We start from the raw sequence: 6,269 nt of genomic DNA, 5'->3' as shown, positions 1-6,269 counted from the left end.
TCTAAATGTAGGAGCTAAATGTACCAAAGATGTCATTAGAGTTATGGATTCTCGGGAGGCAAGATCCAGCCTGGCAGTGCCAGCAGTTGTAGTCAGGAGCTTGCTTGCTAAAAGTCTTGTCTTGAATTGTTTTTGGTTCTCTGAGGCACGTGGACCGGCCCCCAGTTGGAAGTTTCCTGGCTGTGTAGCATTCCAATTCACAGGGTACTGGGAGCGGCAGTCAACAGCCCAATGCTTTCTCCTGGCATACCTGGACAACCTTTAGATGGTATTTTTATCCCACCCCCTTGTTGAGGGCAGTCCTTTTTAAAATGACCTATCGAACCACATTTAAAACAGCTCCCCGACTGCATGTCCAGAATGCGGAAATGCGCAGTTAAAGCCGCTGCCAGAGAATTAGTGTTACCAGCAGTCATTCCCATATTTTGGCATGCTCTGACCATATCTGCTGTGTGGGTTATGAACAGCGAGCAATGCTTTTCTACAATCTTTGTTTGCACTTGCAAAACCAAGCAGCTGCAACTGTTGACCCACCAGGGGAGCGCGGCTTGTAGTCTGTCCAGGAACTGCATTAGTAACTCTGCTGGAGCCTGAAAAGTCTTAGCAAAAGACAGGTTAGAATCTATACCTGTCCCTGGGAGTCACCGCAGGGCCTGCAGGGCTAGGCAAGCGATGATATCACATGCATCACGTGGGGGACCTGCCTGCACTGCACAGACTGCAGAGGGACCCCTCCGGTCAGCTGCACAACAGCGACTGGTGCATTTCTGTCCTGCAGCGCTTCCGCCTGCGCTGTACACAGCTCTTGCTAATCTGAGCCAGACTGCAAACTGAGTCACTGTTAGGACCATTTTCATGATGCTTTTCCATTATGCTTTTCGTGGGGAGTGAGGATGTACGTGGTCCTGAAAGATCATAGGTGGCTTAGGGCGTGATGGGAGGATACGTCGCTTTCTTTTACTAGCGCCCTCAGTTCTGTAATTACTTTATAGTCTAGCTCCTGATGTGCTGGCCGATGCTTCAGCTCATTTCTTACTGGGCAGGCTGTAACAACCACCAAATCACCCTCCTCAGTTGCAGCTTCCTGCCATTTTTGCCAGTGCTGGACTGCTGCATCCCCATCTAGGGCAGGAAGTGAGCCGCTGCCCACTTGCGAGATGAGAGTTCTGCACCCAGGGGTCCCGCCATGCAGGAATTTTATCGGGATAAGGCAGTCCCCCAGGGCCTGGGTTCATCTCAGGGTAAGGCAATTCTGCAGGGTTTGGATTAATCTCGGGGTCGTATACGGGTTCTAGTGGCACTGAGGGTTTGGGGGAATTAATGTCCAAAGCTGCAAAATGGCCGACATTCGCGTGACTTCCTTTAATGGCCGCCATGATTGTCCCCCATGTAGCGAGGTGCCCGCAAGCTTTGGCACTGCTGTACCTGGCGATATCAAAAAGTCTCTGCTGTATTGCTTGCCAGGCTGCTGATCCCGATAAAGGGAAAATCTTTAACTTGATTAGAAACCCAGTCCAGCAAGGTCCTTAGTTTCACATCAGCCATATTAATTGATTGCTGATGTAGGAGCCGCCTTACCTAGCCCAAGCTCCTACTTTGTTCCAGGGATATTCCACCTCCAATACATTCTCCCACAGGCCTACTCACCCCCTAGGAGATGTTGGCGCACTTTTAAATTCCTGAGTTCCTTCCCGAACTTCTTTTGGATCCTTCACCGGATCCTTTTCCCAGATTTTCTCGGCTGGCTCCTTGACCTAGTGGAAGCTGCTACTGGACTGGACAGCACATTCTGTGCCGCCTTTGTAGGTCCCAATTCGGGTCTGCCATTTGTAGCACATGGAACAAAGCGACACGGACTCCCTTATGCATCCAAAGGAGATTGCTTCATTGTAAAAATCGGCTGCTGTTTATACCTTTAATCTCAACCTGACATAATGGAAACCAAACTGAGGCCTAATAGAACTTAACAGAAGGAGGGCACCCATTGACTGGCTCAGCTGCATTGCTGCTATGAACGTGTCCTACCATCCAATCAGCTTCCTGCTCATACGCTGTCTGCATGTTTCCCCAGCCAATCAGCTTCCTGCTCATATGCTGTTCATGTGTTCCCCCAGCCAATCACAATTTCACTCCCATCTGACTCTCCCCTCACTCCTGACTGCGCCTCAGCCCTCGGGCACCTCCCACCCACCCCGCCTGCAGCTCTGCCTTTCCCTCAGGGCCTTCTGGCAAGCGCAAGGCTTAATAACTTCAACAATTATAACAACTATAACCCCGTGTCCTAAAGTCAGTTGTAACACACTGGAATCAAACTGAAACCAGAAATCCAACTCTCATTTAGGAGTAGTTACAGAATGACAAAGATCAGGACAGGCTGGACTGTGGCTGGAGCTGCTGTGCAGAGTGGCTGTGCAGCCCCTCCTGAGGGTGGCCAGGTTCAGGATGGAGGTGCTCAAGGGCTTCCCTGGACACTGATGCTGGGGAACCAGAGGATGGATTGCCCCATTCTGCAGAAGAGCAGCATAACCCCCTAATTTCTGTGCAATTCAATGGTCCAAGCATCCGGTGATGGGAATTTCCATATTCCATGTTCTTTCTGGTACAGGAGGCACAAAGGATCAGTGGATCACTATCAACACTGCATTTTACTCAGAAGAATTCAATTCTGGAATTCAAGAATGTGACAAATTCCCACTGAAAGGATAAGGGAATGTTGCTGTCCCTCCCCAGCTCTGCAGCCCTACCTGGTGTCCCTTCCCATCAGCTGGGAATGCAGAGCAGGCTCTGCTGGACAGAAGGGGAAGGATGCTCCCAGTGATCCCAACCCCTCTCCTGCCATCCAGAGGCACCAGCCCTGCAGGGATTTGGGAAATCACCTTGCTGGGTGTGTCCCCAGGGATTAAGGTGTCCCATTCTTTGCAGGCAAGAGCTCCCTGGAAACACCATGGAACTCATCTGCTGAGCCAAAGGAGATGGAGTTCATTCCCTGGGGGTGAGGCCATGAGGGTCATTGCATGGGGAATAGAGCTGGGGAACAGCACTGAGCCCAGCTGCACTGCTTGGAGCCATGTGGATCCAGGAGGGAGCAGGAAAGCCATGCTGCAATGTGCTCCCTGCAGAGCATCCCACAAAAATCACCCAAGACAATGCTCCTGCTCCCTTCTCCTGCAGGAATACACCAAAACAGGAGAGTGGTCCGGTGGATATTGATTAATCAGGAGGTTCAAGGAAAGCTTCAGCCACTCTCCTGGGGTCCTTCAGCAGAGCAGTGGAAGGGATCAGCAGGCTCAGATCACTGTGTCCATGGCAAGATCCTCGCTGTGGGCTCTTTTTTCTTTTGGCTCCTCAAAGACCCTCTGGAGGGAGCGCTGGAGGGACTCTATGGAGCAGGGCCTCTGGCACCTCCCCACCGAGAAATAGATGAAGGGTTTGATGGTGCTGTGCATGCAGGCGAGTAGGAAAACAACCTGTGAGGACACATCGATGTAACCAACCTGCTGCAGGAAATTCCAGAGGCTGAGAAGGAGAGTGAGGAGCACAGTGATGACGATAACGATGTCGCGCCTCTTGGGCTGCTGCTGCTGGGAGCCCCGCTTGGCCTTAATTAAATCAACTCTTCTGGAAATGAGCAGGGTTGCAACAACGAGGAGCAGGGTGATGGTGTACACGGAGATGAGAGCTGCCTGGCAGTGCTCCTGCTGGTGTGATGGGCACAGGAATGTCACTGTAGGAATGACAGCAAAGAGAGCAAAGAAGGCCCAGTACTGGACACTCTCCAGGACCCACACCAGGCGCTTGGGAAGGTCACAGCAGCAGCAGAGCAAGCAGAGCTTGCCCATATACAGCACATTGCTGCTGTGCATCAGTCTGAATAGCACCCAGTAGTAGGACACCACTGAGAGCTGTAAAAGGTAATTCAGGAACAGCCGGGGCAAGATAGGAGAGCAGGACACGTCCTCCACCAGGAGGAGGAGGGCGGAGGGGAGCACAAAGAGGAGGAAGAGGAAGTCAATGATAGCCAGGTGAAAGAAGTGAGAGTTATCAAATTTCAGTAGGTGAAGGCCGATGACAGCCCCATTCCCAGCCAGCCCACACAGGCAGATGAACAGTGTCACACTGTGTATGGCCACGGTGGTGACATCTGTCTCACAAAGTCCATCCCCTTCAGTGGGTGAGGCAGGAGATGGGGACACGGTGGTCACCTCCATGGATGGACACTGGAAAGGCAGTGCAATGTGGCCCTTGGCTGTGGTCAGGGTGGATGGGCAGTCAGTGCTTAGAGAATCCAGGGATGGACCATGTGGCTCCTCAGCAGCTTCCTGCAGTGGGAAGGGTTCAGTGGGGAGGAGTGAGGTGGGAGGGTCGGGTTGTTCTGTAGGGGATGCAGTAGGGAAGTACAGGACAGAGGAGGGTGGAGCTGTGGAGGGCACTGATCACCCGGAGAGGGTGGCAGGAAGAGAGCAGCTGCTGCAGGCAGACATTCCACTGACCTGTTCCCTGTGGGGCAGCAGCAGGCAAAGGGGTCTGTGCAGATCAGCGGCGCTTCCTGGTCCCTCTTGCTCCTTTGGGATCCATGTCCTAAAGTGGGTGCTGCCAGGTCAGGGACACGAAGGAGAAGGTGCCCAGATCACCAGGAGCTCCCCATTCCCATCCTGCTGGCTCCTCTCTGTGCCCTGTACTGGTGTTGCTCCCCAAGGCTTGGTGGGATCATAGGGCAGGTGGAAGTTGTTTTCCAACTTCAGCAACGTCACAGCTCCACTCCCTCGGAGTTGTTTATCTTGAATATTTTTTTTTCTTGGCCACAAAGGAATTGGCTTTTGTCAAAAGTCCACGTGAAGAACTATGCAAGTGGCTGCTCATTTTCTTCTGATTAGAAACACTCCTTCCCTGCAGAATGTTCCATTCTCCAACTGCCTTCTCTCTCTCTACCATTCCTCATTTCTCTTCCCTGAGGGGTCATTGTCCCTCCAGCAGCAGAGAGCTGCTGATGGGGCTGGTGGCTCTGGAATGCTGCTGGCAGTGCTGGCAGTGCTGGTGAAGAGTCTGTCAGAAACTGCTCCCATTCTGGGAAGAGCTCCAGAACCATTGCCCAAACCACCCCTATGCCCAAAGAAGCAAAACTAAGGCAAGAATTCCCATTTTAGCATTCTCCCCTAGGCTCACGCAGCCCAAGGGAAGGACAGCACTTAGTTGCTTGCAGCCAGGCTATCAGCACTCGGAGCCCACCTTAATTACTGCCAATCCCCTTGATGATGCAATGAAAGCTATCAGGGACCAGGTTGCTGTGAACTCCCTGCCAGCCCTTCACCAGAGCTGCTCCTGCTCCTCCTCAGTCCTGGGAACACTTGGGTTTGTTTGTGACACCTGATCTCAGACTGTCCCTTTGCAAGCAGAGATAACTGCTACTGTACCAGATTGCTCCAAACCCCATCCAGCCTGGCCTTGGGGACTTTCAGGGATCCAGGGACAGCCACAGCCTCACAGGACTGCCTGTACAAGGGCCTCAGCACCCTCACAGGGAAGGATTTCTTCCCAATATCCAATCTGACCCCACCCTCTGTCAGTGGGAAGCCAGTCCCCCTTGTCCTGTCACTCCATGCCCTTGTCCAAAGTCCTTCTCCACCTCTCCTGGAGCCCCATCAGCTCCTGGATCATGAAGTGTTTGCCCTTGAAGGGATTGGGCTGGTGAGGGGATGTGAGATTCCATAGCTGGGGACACAAACACGGTGTCAGCAGGGAAGAGTGGTGACAGTTCTGGTCCCAGGGCCATCACACATACGGCAGTTTCCAGGAGGAGCATCCCAGATCCCTGAGGCACATGTCAGCCTGGGTAGGAATCATCTCACCTCAGCTTTCTAGGAATTCCTTGAATTCACTGTAGGCTGCTGTGAGACTGCAAAGAGAGTGTAGAAGACGACTCAGAGGAAACCTGCAACGTTCCAAGGATTAAAGCCACGGTGTCTTCGATGAATAGAGATGGGGAGACTGACTCGGTGATCAGAATCCAATTTTATTGTGGGATACAAACGTTTATATACTATTTCAGGGAGACTAGTAATGTGTACTACAATGATTAGGTTAAAATCAGATATAGACACTTATGCATCTAACAACATCTCTTGCTTGCAGAGTTTAATGGGATTTTCTTTTTCCGGTAAACCTGCCTGATTTATTCTTTTTGCAATCTAGGTCTAATTTTCAATGTTCTGTTTGCTTTTGCCAAGGCATTCTGTTCTCAAATCTCTTATGTTAACCAGGTCCAAAGTCCA

The sequence above is a fragment of the Zonotrichia albicollis genome, chromosome 6 (genome assembly GCF_047830755.1).
Source record: "Zonotrichia albicollis isolate bZonAlb1 chromosome 6, bZonAlb1.hap1, whole genome shotgun sequence".
In the NCBI taxonomy this organism is placed as follows: domain Eukaryota; kingdom Metazoa; phylum Chordata; class Aves; order Passeriformes; family Passerellidae; genus Zonotrichia; species Zonotrichia albicollis.
Note: the sequence above shows the minus strand (reverse complement) of the source record.